Here is an 18890-nt window from a genome sequence, read left to right on the forward strand (position 1 = left end):
GCGAGACGGGTATATTTACCTAAAATATTTAAAACTCAGCTCCTGTTTAGTCTTAACCGTGAAGAAGTAAAAAACAGACGGAGTCACTTGTGTATTAAAATATTAACAGGGACTTTTACTTAATTTCTGTCGCCGGCTCCGAAGCGTTTATTCACACTAGTGGATTATCTGCATCTTACATCGTTGTAATAGCGCCATTATTTTTAAAGGCAATTGTTTCCGAGAGATTAGTTGTCGGATTTCATCACGGATTATCATCCCATCAACATCTACAGTTTCGAGCCTTGATTAAAAAGGCCCGGGATAGGCTTAATCTAGAAAAATGATGTGCCAATATTTTTTAAGGTTCCGTACCCAAAGGGTAAAACGGGACCCTATTACTAAGACTTCGCTGTCCGTCCGTTCGTCCGTCCGTCCGTCCGTCCGTCCGTCTGTCACCAGGTTGTATCTCACGAACCGTGATAGCTAGACAGTTGAAATTTTCACAGATGATGTATTTCTGTTGCCGCTATAACAACAAATACTAAAAACAGAATAAAATAAAGATTTAAATGGGGCTCCCATACAACAAACATAATTTTTGACCAAAGTTAAGCAACGTCGGGAGTGGTCAGTACTTGGATGGGTGACCGTTTTTTTTTGCTTTTTTTTTGCATTATGGTACGAAACCCTTCGTGCGCGAGTCCGACTCGCACTTGCCCGATTTTTTCAGATTTTAGTTTCCAAGAAACGTCCACGCCACAGATACTTTTATTCTTGTTACCTTAGAAGGCATAGCCAAAATTTGGCGTCTCTTAGTAGCTTGAAGAAAATTACGTCATTCCTATGGCGGCACACTGTGGACGCCCTCTGTCCTATCTAGGGAACACAGGATATTAAGTGAAGTAAATACTAAAATAATTCATGACAATTATGTGTAGGTACATAATTTTACGTTTTTTATTGAGTCTAAATAAGCGGCACGCAATAGGTTCCTACTTCATCATCAGGCTATATTAGTCCACTGCTGGACATAGCCCTCCCGAAGAACGCCAAAGCGCCCTGTCTTCAGCTTGCCGCATCCAGCATCTGCCTGTAGTCTTTCGCAGATCGTCATCCCACCTGGTCGGAGGGCGTCCTACACTACGTTTGCCGAGTCGCGGTCTCCACTCAAGAACACGTTTACGGTTCCTACTTGCCTAGATTAAAATGAAACATACAAAATAATCAACACACAGAGCACCAGACGCGGTTATTCGATTAACTGAATTGTTGTTTAATCATCCCGGGTGGCATTTATTCCCTAATAAAATTACCCAAAAGCCACCCCTACCATGAACACGCAGAATATTATGGATATTTGTAGCGAGATTCTGCCGACTGTGCCAATATGCTATTACCAAAAAGAATAGATAGTATAGAGGGTCCTGTCATAGTAAATTTTGTAGTCACAGTAAATTTACTGCCATCTATCGACACACGAATAAAACTCAAAATGAAAACGTATAACATTATCAAAAAAATTTATACATTGTGGATAAATGATTTTATTATTTTTATATCATTTTGATCCATGTTCATTCACTGATATCTATGTGTTAAAATTGTTAAATATGAAACGGTGTCGTCACGCCACTAAAGGTGTGTGCGCCCATCTATGCGAGAATGACTTTTTCTTGATTTCCGAGGCACGTTTTTTTTTAGACTTTATTCATCTTAATACGAAGTTACATATCTTTGCTATTACTAAGTTACTTACTAGAGTTAGACCAAGAAAAGTTTGCAGCGATTTTGATAGCCCGTGGTGTACCTTAACCCAATATTAGCTAATCTACTTTAATAAAACTCATCCAGAATTAATTATAAATAAATAAAAATAAATAAATTTGGCCATGTGATCGTCTAGTGAAATTAATACGTTGTGAACCTTAGTACCCTTCGTCTTTTATGTGCAGACTGATTAGATTTGGATTTAAAATACTACCCCTAAAATACCCTATGTAATTGTAAATATTTCTACTGTATTTCTATATTATAACACTATCATATGAAACAAATTAAATAATAAATTATATATTTTAGAATTTATCTTCTACCGAGCCCTACCGTGACCAGTTACCATGAACAGTAGTGTAAGCCCTTGTTGTTTGTAATTATATTTTCCTTTTATATCCATTCGCTAATCTAGCTAGCTAAAGGAAAATATGCATATGTAAATGTTGCAAAAATTAATACGTACAAACATACTTTATCTACTGTCACGCCTCGGATGAAGTCGGGTCTCTAAACTAAATAATACCTATTTTATTTTGTTTTGTTTTTAATAGGTATTCCTAAACACTATGTAATATTTACTTTTATCTGCGTTTCGGAACCTATTTTCAGACAAGAAGAAACGCCAAGAAACTTATCTGAATATACTATAAATGTATGGAATACTGAAGCGATCGTCTAATAAACATGACTTTTTAACCCTTAGATACCCAATATAGAAAAGCTCAAATTGTCACTAGTGAACTGCTTCGCCTGTCACTAGCTCCCTATAACAAAATTATTTAGTATGTCCTCAAATAACTTTGTTCCCCTATCTCACCAAATATAAAAATGTATTACCTTTAAATCATATTTAATATACGAGCCTCAGTAACCCATCCATATGCTACTAAAACTAGACTTTAATTTATTCTGTATTTTAAAACAATTAACACTCTAATGATTTTAACACTGTATGTAACCAAAATACATGTGAAAGAATAAATAATAATAAAGAAAGAAATAATAATTAACCCTAACACCCAAATAATGACTCTACCCTAACTCTACCCCAATTTCACCTATTCTAATGTGTAAGACTAGAAGCGAACCTCTAGTATTACAGGGGGGGAAGTGTGTGAGAGGGACCCTAATTTAAGCTGTAAACGTTCGGCCGACAAAACCGAGGTATTGCAAACCCTAGTGTCTGTGTAATTTGCCTCCCTCCGCAGTATAGGCCGTAGCCAAGGGTACTGACGAATAAGGCGCCCTATTCCAAATATAAAATGTGAATATATAAATATATATAACAAGACCACGCTTCTTCAATTACCAACAGATTTCAGTGAGTAAAGATTACTCTTAATGATCCACACGTGAGATCCTCACATCCCTCTGTCAGACCTTGAAGAGAACGTAAGAGGTATAATCGTCACCTGTGTAGGTAAAAAGGTTGACGCCAGGCCCCTCTCGCGACCTGGACCTAACACTCTACTGGATTCCCGGAAAAGCCCGCTTATCACCGCTAGGTTAGGCGTTTCCGGTTGATTGACCGTGCAATCAGACACTAATCTGGCTCTAAAACACAAAAACACCAAAACACACGTAAGTATTTACACTGAACTAGCAATTGAACAGTCTGACAAAAAGCAGCATAGTAGCTACGTAATGTCAAACATTCAACCGTAAAAATAACACCTTTGTTTTAACGTCTACGGGCGAGCCAGAGATCGTGACAATCCGACGGACAAAAATAGAATAAACCGTTCCAAGCTTGGCGTGGGGGTATTTATAACCATAAAAGACATTAACGAAACGCGTTTGACGCATTTGACGCGTTAGGCGCACTTCAAAATAAAAACTTTGTTATTTATTTCCTTTAAACTCGAGTTCCAATCTTGAGTAGTTTTAGCAAAGAGATGTGAATCCCATAAGACAAGCAAAGTCAAAAGAAACCCCTTGCCTCGGAAATCAAGACAAAGCCACTCTCTAACAGATGGCGCCACTCTCTTGATATTCAACAATTCTAATGCACATCAATGTAAAAAAACATGGATCAAAACACATGGCGTTCCAAAATTAATAAAAATCATTTATGTCTATATGTAAATATATATGTTTTATTGATATTTTTATACATTTTCATCTTTAGTTTCAATACTGCGTCAACAGATGACAGCATAATCTTCGTGACTACAAAATTCACCGACAGTAATTCTCTATACACATTCCATTCTCTTTGGATTCAGCGAATCAGTTTTTCTGATTAATGACCCACTACAAACTTGACTCAGTTAAGTTTTTGTTTGTTGTTTCGAATTTCTCGTGAGAATGTTTTGCTGTTATTTAAAATTAATTTACTGAATGCATATATTATAGTTACTTACATGTATTTATTTTAATTAACATTTGTATATAATAATTGAGGTTTTAAAGTTTATGAAAATAATATAGATCGATTGATCAGCTGTGTCAATCATTATTTATGTTAACTAGATCAGCTAGTGCGTCTAGTTACAGTGGGCAGTGCAAGTGTTAATGTACGTCATAATTTCATAGATGTTTGACTTTTAAATATCATAATCGCTGCAGACCTTTCTTGGTCTAACTCTAGTAAGCAAAGTGTAACCAAAACCCGGCATACTTTTTTTTCGGTTCAATAAAAAAATATTTCGTTCTCCACGTTTTTCATAACCTCTGTGAAACTTTATCTAAGTATAGGAAACAACCCTAATGATTTACCACTAGGGCACACGATTATGATTTTGATTTTAATTTCTTGTTCTAAATCTGTCATGGATTTAATTCTTCGGACAGCTGAAAATTCAAATCCATAGGGACCGTGCGCGTTGGAGGGTCTGCCATCTTGTAGCCTGAATCGGAAACATATGTGCACATGTACATTGCCAAATTAAGTGCTACCATCTACCGTTCTCGTCGGTACGTTTCCTTGTGCGTACGGTTCTGCCATCTTGTAGGCTACATCGGAAGCATAAACGACACATTTACGCTTCGCGCTAAAAATCTGTCGGCTCCTAATCTGTCTCCTTTACTTAGTTCATGCAAGGGGCCTACAGCCGTTTCAGAACAAGAAATTAAAATCAGAATCAGAGGGGCTACCGCGAAATCCGATATTCGCGGGGATCTTTCTCTTTTACTCCAATGAAGGCGTAATTAGAGTGACAGAGTAAAATGCCCGCAATTTGCGAACATCGATGTTCGCGGTTATGGCCCAGGACCCTGCACTGAGAGAAAAATCATCACCAGGAATTAAAAAACAGTTCTGTACTGGGAGAAAAAATGAAGTTTTAGTAATAATTATGGACGTTTCACTATTTCTGTAAAATTTATTTATTTCTACAAACAGCTCAGTAATCCCAAATATAATTTCAACAAACAGATAATAGAAATTGCAAGAACTAATAAAAATTGCAAAAGTCAATTTGTTCCTATTAGTTAACTCTCCTTGTCCCCGGATTAAGTTTATTTTTGTAATTCTAAGTGTATTTTTGTTGTACTTTTCTCTCAGTGTGGTAAGGGCCCTTAGTAAGCGGGAGTGGCCAATTAGTCCCCTCCGTCTGATCGGCTCCAAGCTGATGATTTAACGCCCCAATAACACGGGATCAATAACGACAGTCATTTGGCTTAAACACCGATTCGCGTCACTGCTTGGTAAATTCCATTCCAGCCGGGTCTGTGCCCGCTAGCGAAGACATATGTAACTTCGTATAAGATGAATAAAGTCTAAGGAAAAAACGTGCCTCAGAAATCAAGAAAAAGTCATTCTCAGATAGATGGCGCACACACCTTTAGCCTATCCTCGGCTAGATGGCGTGACGACACCGTTTCATATTTAACAATTTTAACACATAGATATCAGTGAATGAACATGGATCAAAATGATATAAAAATAATAAAATCATTTATCCATATATATACATTTTTTTGATAATTTTATACGTTTTCATTTTGAGTTTTAGTCGTGTGTCGATAGATATATGGCAGTAAATGTACTGTGACTACAAAATTTACAATGACAGGACCCCTATAGGATACTACTTATCTATTCTTTTTGCCGCTAGTGTTGGTAAGGACTAAGGACTCGAGTCCTTTGAGTCTTCTGCTTCAAGACTCGACTCAGTTTTTCAGACTCTTGTATGGCTGATTTAGACGATGCCAGAATTCGCATTGCGTGTTTCATACCATTGCCACAGAATAAATAATAGTACTAGGTACAGAAGACTCACTCTCTAACAAAACGCGTCTGTCACGATCAGCACAGATATGGCCGCTAGGTGGAGACAGCGCCACGCGCGGCTTATGGCAAACCCCAAAATTGGGGTCGAACGGATGGACTTTTAGCTTCCTGTAGCAAAGCGATGAAATCGCGGAGGCCATTGCGGGTTTTGATCGGTCGGTTGAATTGGACTTAATAACCGTCCGCCGTCCGTCGCATGCGATTTCGCGCGCCGTCTAATGGTAACATTCCATTTCTAACCGCAGCTGCACTACCGGTACTGAACGCGTCGCTGTCATTGTCAATTTCCATAGTAAAATGAACAGTAGTGCAGCTGTCGTTGGAAATGGACTGTCACCTTAAATCAGCCCTTATAATTAAGACTAAACTCGAGTTCTTTTCAACTTGTTAGAAACCCGAGTCTTTTGTAGAGACTCGAGTTATTTTTAGAGAAATCTTGTTTTGTACAAACTATTTCGAAATGCATTGTCTTTAGGTATGTAAAATTTGTTGAATAACTTACTTGAATAACGCTAGACGTTACTGAATTAATCCACGCAGTGCAAGTGTTAATTGAATCGTCAAACTTCTATGAAATTGTGACGTATAAATAACACTTGCACTGCGGTGGTCAAAATTGCTGCAGACTTTTCTTGGTCTAACTCTAACTATATATACCGTATAAATAGATATTTTAAACAAACTGCCCCTTTGAAAATTATTTTATCTGAAAGTCTTAGGTATTTTGTAGAGTAACTTACGACTTTTTGAACCAAATAGCCAGTATACACCGACTTCCTTAAAAACGCACAAAGTAAACAGCAAATTAGTAAGCATCACGTAGCTACGTACCTAAGTACATATATACCTAATTAACGTAAGGCTCACGTTATTTCGTATAATTAGGTTTACGATACAAAAAAACCGGGCAAGTGCGAGTCGGACTCGCGCACGAAGGGTTCCGTACCAATATGCAAAAAAAAACGGTTACCCATCCAAGTACTGACCACGCCCGACGTTGCTTAACCTTGGTCAAAAATCACGTTTGTTGTATGGGAGCCCCACTTAAATCTTTATTTTATTCTGATTTTAGTATTTGTTGTTATACGGCAACAGAAATACAAAATACATCATCTGTGAAAATTTCAACTGTCTAGCTATCACGGTTCGTGAGATACAGCCTGGTGACAGACAGACGGACGGACGGACGGACGGACGGACAGCGAAGTCCTAGTAATAGGGTCCCGTTTTACCCTTTGGGTACGGAACCCTAATAAAAAAGGAATTCTCTAAAACGCTTTTTTATTTTAGCATGTTAATAGTTAATGGCGTGCTCTTGTGTTGGAGGCCAAAACTCATTTTGGGTCATCGCGCCAAATTAGCAACCCCTTATTCATAAAACTTTACGGGCCTCATTTAGGTAGTTAAATTATGTTTTATCCCTTTTTCACAAATACATATGTCAAAATGACAGATAAAGACAAACGATAATTAGCTAATGAGATTTGTAGCGCGTTTATGAATAGGGGTAAGTAATAGTAGCTATACTTCTTCTTCCTCGCGTTATCCCGGCATTTTGCCACGGTTCATGGGAGCCTGGGGTCCGCTTGACAACTAATCCCATGATTTGACGTAGGCACTAGTTTTTACGAAAGCGACTGCCATCTGACCTTCCAACCCAGAGGGAAAACTAGGCCGTATTGGGATTAGTCCGGTTTCCTCACGATGTTTTCCTTCACCGAAAAGCGACTGGCAAATATCAAATGATATTTCGTACATAAGTTCCGAAAAACTCATTGGTACGAGCCGGGGTTTGAACCCGCGACCTCCGGATTGAAAGTCGCACGCTCCTACCGCTAGGCCACCAGCGCTTTTTTTAAGTAATAGTAGCTATACACTGAGAGAAAAATCATCACCAGGAATTAAAAAACAGTTCTGTACTGGGGGAAAAAATAAAGTTTTAGTAATAATTATGGACGTCTCACTATTTGTGTAAAGTTTATTTATTTCTACAAACAGCTCAGTAATATCCCAAATATAATTTCAACAAACAGATAATAGAAATTGCAAGAACTAATAGAAATTGCAAAAGTCAATTTGTTCCTATTAATTAACTCTCCTTGTCCCCGGATTAAGTTTATTTTTGTAATTCTAAGTGTGTTTTTGTTGTACTTTTCTCTCAGGGTAGGTACATTACGATATTAGTGCGAAAAATAGGAAATTCGCAATGTATCGTTTTACGGGGTGCATATGGCCTGTATATTCTTGGACTCTGGTTTCAAAGGGAAATCAGCTTCAATCAAACACCTTGTTTATTATAAACAGAAGTAGGTATGTTTAATCCGGCTCACAAATTTTGTGAGCTGATTTCCCTTAGAAACCAGAGTCCAAGAATGTACAGGCCATATGCACCGTAAAATACAAAAATAAGTTAAAAATCTTATGTATCCTACGACAGACAACCGTTCGCTAGTTCTAAAAATAAAAAGCGACATCTATTGGGAAATTCAGTAATTACAGTAAATAAGGCGTTTTATAGATGGCCCTTTATATTTTTGACTTAGTTTCGTAATGTGCTAGTGCGGCAAAGTAAAAGGACCATAATAATATGTACTGTAAAATAACTTTTAATCCCAAAAGCTGTGGGAACAGTGGGCATCAGCGATTCCGCATCACAGTAAAAATTAAACTTGCAAGTGGATTCGTATGAACACGCAAAATGAGTTTCTGTACAGTACACAGACACGTGACAGTAGTAAAATACTGGCCATAATACAGATGTAGCATTTTATTTTTTTATTGGCCGATTTTCATTAACTCGGCGGCTAGCGCCTTTTTATACAATACAAATACTCTTTATTGAAGAAAAAAATAAAAAAATAAAATACATTTATTTAGCGCTACAACATACTAGTACATAAAGAAAAGAAGACATGTATAATACATAATATACACACACCTCAATATAGAAAATAATACAAAGAGTACAGAAAATTAAGAAGAGGCAAAACAACTAATCCAGTAACTTTGTCGAATTTTGTAACCTGGCTCCTTTGCGTCAGATCCGGTAGTTCTGATTTATTGCAGACTTATTTATGATGTTGGCCCAATGAATAATTACAAGTTTGTGCTCGAGCGCCGAACGCAACTTTGTCAAAAATCGAAAAACCCGCGAAAATTTCGGTTTTCTTATAGGCGGTCAATATTACATATAATTATTTTACTTACTTTTTTATACTTAGGTATGTGCGGCCTCGAAATTGTTGACATAGAAATGCCGCAAAGTTAACGTAGTCATGCTTTATTCAATATATTCATAGGTACTGTTCCTCTTATGCCGACTGTGCCTACAGTCATTTAAAACGGAATGTTGTTATGACACATTATGGTGCCCCGCGGCCGCGGTCAATCAAGACGGTTTTAATTAAGCTTCATTGACGGGATATTACATTCCCGTACCCCCAGTGTAAATTTCATTCGATAGCGTGACGTGACGTACGCGTTTGCGTTAAGTCTCATAATTATATGGAATTTTGAGTTTCCAAAACGTCCCGTTTCGCTCTCTTCTCTATTCCTGGGGACCACTAATGTCAAAAAGAAGTGCCTACTTAGGGCGGCACGTATTGCAATTCTATGAGCTACAGAATATTACGGGAACGGGACCTTTAAAATGGCCGTCACAATAGATCACTGCATGGTCGACGAAACACTCAAAGGCCCCTAAAAGGGGCCCACAGATTACCAGTTCGCCGGACGATATCAGCCTGTCAGTAAAGTTGTTCCGAGCTGTCAAATTTTGCATTTAACTGACAGGCTGATCTCGTCCGGCGAACAGGTAATTAGTGGGCCCCTTAACAATAATAATAAAAAAGGTACTAATATGTATGTTTGTGACCTTGATTGCATTTATTATGTAAATGGGTCGGATTCAACCTTGGTTTAAAGTCGTCCCAAAGTGCTCTGAATTCAGCCCAATCCCTTTTCAGCCTGAAAAAACGAAGTGTCATTTAAAAAGTCATGGACTACGTAAATGTAGAATTAGGGTAGGTATATAATATGTCACGTTAATTTATTTATTTAAACTTTGTTTCACAAATACAGAAAAATGTACGAATGGCGGACTTAATGCCAAAAGGCATATATTATTATTCTCTACGGGAAAAAACATAATACAATTTTTCCGAATAAAACGATTTAAACAGTTTTCAATCGGTTATTTTTCTGAATACTGGTGACATTTGACATCGGATCGGTGTCAGTGTCAGTTCAGTTCAGTTGTCACAGTTGTGTCATTACGCTTATCAGTCGGTTGGCTTTTTCTTTAAAAATCCGAAAAAAAACCAAAATTTCATAAGTTCTCGAAAAAATCATTTGATTTTTTCCGACATTTCCAACGCTAAGTGGGACATATAAGTAGGCTGAATTATTATCATTATAATAGAATGGAAAAATAATAAACTGTAAAATATGAATAGTACTATATATGTCCAACTTACAAGTCTACCTAAAAATCCTGGCCAAAAAATAAACGCTAAATTCAACTTCCACCAACCAATATACGTATTGTAAACTGGGCTTTACTCCAACGCATTAAGGTTCAAATTCCAACCAGTTAACCGTACATTATTTCACAATAAAAATTATCGTTGCTCGCTTGTTTTCAGGGCTGCCCCAATAAGCATAACAGAAAAGTCAGTTTGAATTTAGACTTTAAGGCGCGGGATTACGGTACGTAATTAAATGTGTTTTGCAATGGCTGTTACGGCTTTTATGCGTTGTAAGGCTAGTCTCAAATGAAGGCAATTATCGAAGCACATTCATTGTACAAGGAGATTTATATTAGGGCTTGTGTACCTGAACCTTTTTACCTTTCCCTCGAATTCACACATTGTTTAGGCCTCCAGGTGAATGCGGCTTTATTTTTACACAGGTCATGACATTACAATTTTATTTTTTTATTTTTGTTTCAATTAGTATGGGTATGGTGAATTTCCAATATTTCTTTCTTTATTTCTTTATTCTGAACAATAATTATTGTGTGAATAGCTTAATACCTAATTAAAATTCATCATTATCATCATCATCATCATCATCATCATCATCTCAGCTATAAGACGTCGACTGCTGAACATAGGCCTCCCCCTTGGACCTCCATACGTGCCAGTTGGAAGCGACCCGCATCCAGCGTCTTCCGGCGACCTTAACAAGGTCGTCTGTCCATCTTGTGGGTGGACGTCCTACGCTGCGCTTGCTAGTCCGTGGTCTCCACTCGAGCACTTTTCGACCCCATCGGCCATCTTCTCTGCGTGCAATTAAAATTATGTACATTGTAATCTAAAAATAAAATAAATATATATTCCAGATATAAATATGACTTGGAACTCCGGTAGCCATTTAAGGAGTGTAATTCTCTTACGGTAGATGTCGCTAGGGTCTCCTTGACCCATATGGTGGAAAGATTTGCTGGCTATGGATGAGGTCTTGGTGGCTCAGATGGCAGAGCGCTGATGGAGTATCGATCCAGAGTCCGTGAGTTCAAGTCTCACCCAAGACAGTAATTTTACCACTTTTAAATTTATGACATGCAATGTTAGCACTAGCAAAGGTGTATTTGGCAACCTAACGAGCCTATCCTACCTATCTATTGGTTTAATGTGACCACCGTCAAAACATTACACAGAAACTTTATGATCGGCCTGATTTTACAATCTTCCGCCGACATATACATTAATATAATTTAACAGTTCTTTGGCAATATTAATTACCACTTCGCTGTGTCACTAGTAATCGTTTGAGTAAGTGGAATGCTATCCACAAATAACATCTCATAACACAACCGCATGCTTTTGTGTGCCTTGGAAAATTATTTCGTTACTGAGGTTTTAAGAATAAATGGTTAGCCACGAAAAGGGACTGAAATTCATTAGCAAATTATTCTTCTTTGTGAAATATTCCTTCATTAAAAAGGCTTTAAATGCTTTAATCTATTGTTTTTTGTTTGAAAATCTGAAGAAAACTTTTTTGTTTTATTTAAACACAGAATGAAGATATTGTTTCTAGGGGAGACTTGGTCCATTCAATAATTATTAAGTTACGTACATGTATAATTACAATATACATATGTCGGAGAATGGCTGAAATGTGCCATCTGTCGCCTTCAAGAGGTGTTACGTACACCTGAGTGGCGTTCGACGCAGTTCCGCTAAGACGTCATAGAGTGCGCTATTAAAACAATTGAAGTCGAGAACAATTGAAGTTATGCTGTCAATCAATCTTCAGATGAAGCACGATGAGAACGAACGGGAGAAGATGACGTCTGTGGCGGCTCCTGGGTCAAATCCACTGGTTTGCTTAAGATAAGAAACGTATCGCGTGCTGTGATTTGTAATGAGTCTTGTGCAGTAAAGATTGTGAGTTGAACAACGTATTTCATTGAAGGCCGTCGTCATCCACGATTGAAGGTTCTGATGTGCTACAGATAGTATGATACGCCCACAATTCCCGACACATATATCTAAAAAACCTAAGCAATTCTAGACCAGGTAGACCAATAAAAGTCTGCAACGATTTTGATAGCACACGCAGTGCAAGTGTTATTTTAAACATCAAACTTCTATGAAATTATGACGTAGATATAAAAATAATAATATGAAAGAACTAAATGTACCTAATCAGACGAAGTCACAACAGAAGCTAATACCATTTAAAATTGCAAAGCCATAAATACAAGCATTAAAACTTGTTAATTTGGGTAAACAATGTGATCGTTAACTTAAACGACCGTTAACGTTAATTGTCCCATTAAGCGCTTGTTAAAAGTAACTTTATTGCCATTTAAAAATGGACTTAAGTACTAAGAGCATAAGATATATTTTTCCAGTGCAAGCGAAAGATACGTGCTTGTAAGGAAAGTGTCTAAGGCGGTCGTGACATTGGATCCGGTGTGCGAGCGGGAGGCTATATGCATAGCGCTGTCTCGCTCACGTATCGGAGCGGAGTGAGGATCCACATTAATACATTCAGCCCCAAGAACCCGACTGTCGGGTACTGTTCGTAGCGACTATACGCGCTCCATACGGCGAAACCGTGGCTACGCGCTACGAGCGTAACCCGTAGCACTTAGTGGCAATGAATGTGTTAAGGTGACGTTCCGGTGTTAGCTGCAGCTGCAATACTGTTGCGTCGTTGTTGCCGCCGCTGTATCTGTCAATTTCCTTGACAAAAATGAGTAAAAGTGACATTCCATTTCCAACTGCAGCTGCAATACTGTTCATTTTCTATGGAAATTGACAATGACAGCGACGCGTTTCCATAGTAAAATGAACAGTATTGCAGCTGCAGTTGGAAATGGAATGTCACTCTAACGGTATGAGCGTCATAACCGGGGCAGTAATGCGGCTGCAACATCACTCATTTTATAGAAGTACATATTATCAGTGGGAAGACACTCCTGACTTCGGTCGAACTCGGCTCCGTTCGGCTCAGCATTGCTTCGAGTAATTATTAGGGTTGGCACCACTTGACTTCCTTGTGCATGCACGACCACAGATAAGATAGAGTCTGTGCGGAAAGAGAAGAGTCGTGGAATGTATGGGGCCCAATACATTCCACAACTCTTCTCTTTCCGCACAGACTCTAATCACTTGAATTTTGACAACCCTAAATAGCCGAAAGGGATGGTGCTATATATTAGAATGAGATAGCGTGATTCGACCCTGAATCGCTGTCAAACTTCGCGTTTGTAGGAAGTGTCCTTTCTGTACGGTAGTACTATTATTTCTTCTGCGATATTATTATTAGAAGAAATTAAATTATTTTCAGGGGGCGCCATAAGCTTCTAGAAAAAAGTGCATATATGCCGCTGTGGCCCGGTGGCCGAATGGCACAGGGACCTTTTTTTTGACGGAGTGGGAATGCGGTTATGCACGGCGTGTGGGACTCGCCGCTCCTTTCCCCTCTCCTGACAAGGGAGGGGGAGGTCTTGGCCCTACCCACTAAACCCACTCCGGCGTTCACCCTCTGCCGTACGTGACGGCGCACTGGGATCGACTAGGAGCCGCGATAGTAGAGGACGCTGGTTCGCTCATTTTATCAAGAAAATTGACAGTGACAGCGCCCACGTTAATGGTAACATTCCATTTCTAACCGCAGCTGCCCTACCGGTACTGAACGCGTCGCTGTCATTGTCAATTTCCATAGTAAAATGAACAGTATTGCAGCCGTCGTTGGAAATGGACTGTCACCTTAATGCCGCATCAGTAATGCAGCTGCAGTTGTCATCTGAACGTCACATTTACTTTTCGATTATCGTTTATTGAAAAATGATTACCATGTTATGATTAAAATTTCATTACCTATTGTGAAATTACCTAACTGTCAACTAAATTGTCTATCACTGTTAAAGCGTTTGCTAAATTGTACTGTATGGGAAGTTTCATAGTCAACTGCCGAGTGACGTTAATCAATCGTCAATTGAGGTTGGTGCAACTGGCCCTTACTGCCGTATTCGAACTTCAAGATATTCACAAGAGACGACACGTAATAGATCCATTCTAGATACGTTATAGTTTAGATATCAACTAGTTCTCTTTTGCAGCGCAATTCGGGCAACCAATGTCACTTTTACGTTAGATAGAGTAAGATATCTATTAGATGTGAATTGGATATCTAAGTCATATCCTGTGGAAATCGTTCAAGAGTATCTCCAGACTCGGGCAAATGTCTAATTTGACAGGTTAGATCTTAAACATAATCGTTATTCGTATCTTGGCGATGTCTACAAGATGTCTAATAGATGTCTATTTCATAAACCGAATCGGGCCCCATTACTTGTTCCCACTTAAGTAATTGCACAACGCAACTGCATTCAATCTCAAATGAAATCACCAACCAGCATGGACTGTTTGTTAGCCATCAAACGAACGACTTGACGGCAAACGGGCCGGCCTGCTTGACGCAAACATTGCAAGACTTGCCAAGAAGGACGGGTCTTAGTGCAAAATCGTTGGCGGTTAAGCCCTTTCTTACGAAGTGTAGGGCAGTTCACAAAGCTGATAAATACGTGACGATGGTTGGGCAGCCAGTGTATGTTAAGTAGGTATCGAGGAAGGTGAAGAACATTATGTTATGACATTTGCAAAATTACCCTTTCACATGGGTTCAGGTTAGTAAGTAGGTTGCATAATACATGTAGATATGCTAACGGCTCGATTCAGAAAATGAATTAGATTTCTACTAGACTTCAACAAGTTACGATAAGGATAATTTAAAGATATTTGTAAGATAGATAAGTATGTCAAATTTGACGTTTCCGCGATTCTGGAGGTCCTCTTGAACGATTTCGACAAGTTATGACTTAGATATCCAAGTCACATCTAGTCGATATCTAATGTAGATCTAGTTGATCTCTAAATCGTCTCAAGATCTTGTGATTATCTCGAAATCCGAATAGGCCTCATTTTCAAGACACGACTTGTGTCAAGGTCAATTACAGGTGCTACAAAATTACTGCCACAAGAAATATCTGTACGGATATGATAGTCGCTCTTGTCTACGTGACAGCGTGATAAAACGGTGTCAGTCACTTTCTATCCCACGGTGTTAAAAAGTGACAGTTATTTTATCAGGTGGATAAAGATGGATAAAGCCATCCATAATACACCGGCTGACTTCCTTTCAAGTTAGCATTATTCCATTTCAAATCAGCGGCTGTACCAGGGCATTTTCATTTAACTTGTACAAGTTAAGCGCGACTTAAGTCGTGTTTCGGTAACGTCTAACCGTTACATTCCTGACAAAATGTATGGGATTTGACATTGACCGTCAGTTTTGTAACGATTGCTAACCGGCCGTTAAAGGTGTTTAATTTTTAAGTGAAAATGCCCACCACAGTCGTATTGTTATCACTTGTCACCATGCCAGTCACGCTTTAACAAGTATGTAAGTGCGAAAGTGACATGTATAGTGACAACAAAAATGTAACCATGCTGCCATCGCAGAAGTTGTTTTAAATCAGAAGGGATATTTTACGTAAAAAAAACATTTATAAACGTTTCACAATCCCTATCGTTTTGCAAAAGGACAAAGCAAGCAGGTTTAAAATGAAAAGGTCTAGCTATACTAGCCGGTCTAACCGACGTACATAACGTTTTATAAATATGTGGCCAAAACAAACTGAACTAAGGGCCCGATTCGGATTATGAAATAGACATATATTAGACATCTTTTAGACATCACCAAGATACGATAACGATATATGTTTAATAACGATATAAGGTTAGACCTGTCAAATTTGACATTTGCGCGATTCTGGAGATACTCTTGAACGATTTCCACAGGATATGACTTAGAGATCTAATTCACATCTAATAGATATCTTACTCTATCTAACGTAAAAGTGACATTGGTTGCCCGAATTGCGCTGCAAAAGAGAACTAGTTGATATCTAAACTATAACGTATCTAGTACGTGTCATCTCTTGTGAATATCTTGAAGTTCGAATACGGCAGTAAGTTGCTTGTGTACTAACTAGCAGAGCTCGGTAAACATGGGTTTGCAGCTGCAGTTCTGTTGCAGGCGTTCCAATGGTCAGCTGTCTGAATAGCGTAATGGTAACATTCCATTTCTAACCGCAGCTGCACTACCGGTACTGAACGCGTCGCTGTCATTCAGCCGTATTCGAACAATGAGATACCTACGTCAAATAAGTGACGTTTTTGTTTGAAGAAATGTCAATTTTGACACTTGTTTGACACTGACATATCTAATCTATATCGTTTCAATATTTAGTATTTGACGTATATCATTGTTCGAATACGGCTGATTGTCAATTTCCATAGTAAAATTGACAGTAGTGCAGCTGTCGTTGGAAATGGAATGTTACCCTAATGGTGTTTTATGCAACGGTTGTTAAAAGGCTGTTAAGTTTTGGTAGGGTAGGCGTTAATCATACTAGATACTCGTATACATAATTCTATTTTATTCAAAATATATTTTTTGTTAATTTTTAATAAGTATAAATAATCAAGTATAATTAATCTCGAAAAAAGCTAAAATCGTAAAAAAAAACCCTGCATACCGTATTATAAATTTCTCATTCACTTAACATTTCGCAACCCCCCTCTTCCCCCACCCTTACCCTTGAAATGAGCCTGACGCATTTGAAACAACGTCGCCGATTTTAATCTGCATGAATAATAGACCTATAAATCTATTTCATTATCAAAAGAGGGTCCAAAGAAGAGACCCTTACCATGGGTTTCCGAACGATCCGAGCGTCACCTTAAAGTTAAAGGTTGAGTCACGTTAGACCAGGCTGTGTCCGGGCCGGAGCTTCCGGAGCTTACTTTTCTATGACATGACAGGTGATCACGTGATGCTTTCCATAGCGAACGATGCGCCGGAAGCTCCGGCCCGGACACGGTCCGGTCTAACGTGAGTCATCCTTAATTCGTCGTTTGATTTAAATTCTTGACAGAAACCCACGCGTAAATTTCATTCGATAGCATGACGGGCGTTCGCATTTGGTTTTTATTTGTCTATTTTAGTATAGGATTGTGAACAGGCGCGCCAAGCGGAACATCTGGGAAACTCAAAATCCCATACAAAATGACACTTAAAAAGGCCCACTGATTATCAGTCCGCCGGACGATATCGGCCTGTCAGTTGTTCGGAGCTTTCAAATTTTGCGTTTAACTGACAGGCCGATAATTATCGTCCGGCGAACTGGTAATCAGTGGGCCCCTTAACGCGTACGTCACCAGTGTTGCCAACTTGGCATAAATGATGCCAGATCTGGCATATTTTCACTCGCTTTGGCACCAAAATTTTCCATTTTGCATCTGGCATATTTTTTAGCATAATTTAGTCTAAGCCAAGTTTGTACCAACTTGGCAGCAACAATATGCGCCATCGCCTTATATGGTTCATATTTTAATATGAATTTTGACTTTAATGGACGGATGGACGACTGGACGTCGACGAACTATATGTATAAAGTTAGTCATGCAGATCTTGTCAGTAGAAGGCGGCAAATTTGAAAAATGTATGTGGTTTTAAGTGTCTAATTTCAAGTGATATTTTAGCATAGGTATTTCGACAAAGTTTGGCATAATTTTGGCATTATAGACATTAGTCTAGCATTTTTTCAAAATCCGAGTTGGCAACACTGTACGTCACGTCACTCTATCGAATGAAATTTACACTAGGGCAGGCGTGGCTCACTCCGCGATTTCGTCGCTTTGCTACAGGTAGCTAAAAGTACATCCGTTCCACACCAATTTTGGTGACTATCCATAAGCCGCGCGTGGCGCTGTCGTCACCTAACGGCCATATCTGTCCTGATCGTAACATACGCGTTTTTTTAGAGAGTGAGTCTTCTGTACCTAGTACTATTATTCTGTGACTAGGGGTTCTGTTCGAAACCGACTCGTCTCAAAGTTTCTCGAATTCACAAACCTTAACCAAACCTCGTGGTAAGCGCTCTGAAAGGTTTTCCTTGTCAATGAGAATCGTTAGAGATTTCCGATCCTCCCTATCTAGCGGGCAGAGATAAAGAAACAGATGATTTCGTAGCTTTTTAGGGTTCCGTGCCCAAAGGGTAAAAACAGGTCAGCGGAGTCTTAGAGTTAGATCAAGAAAAGTTTGCAGCGATTTTGATATTTCACGCAGTGGAAGTGTTATTTATACGTCATAATTTCATAGACGTCTGACGATTAAAATAACACAGCACTGCGTGGGCTATCAAAATCGCTGCAGACTTTTTTTGGCCTAGCTCTAGTAATAGGGATTACTAAGACCGCCGTTCGCCTGTCTATGCGTCTATTTGTCTGTCAACAGGCTGTATCTCAACCGTGATAATTAGATAGTTGAAATTTTCACAGATGATGTATTTCTGTTGCCTCTATTAACAACAAATACTAAA

The sequence above is a fragment of the Cydia fagiglandana genome, chromosome 21 (genome assembly GCF_963556715.1).
Source record: "Cydia fagiglandana chromosome 21, ilCydFagi1.1, whole genome shotgun sequence".
Taxonomy (NCBI): Eukaryota; Metazoa; Arthropoda; class Insecta; order Lepidoptera; family Tortricidae; genus Cydia; species Cydia fagiglandana.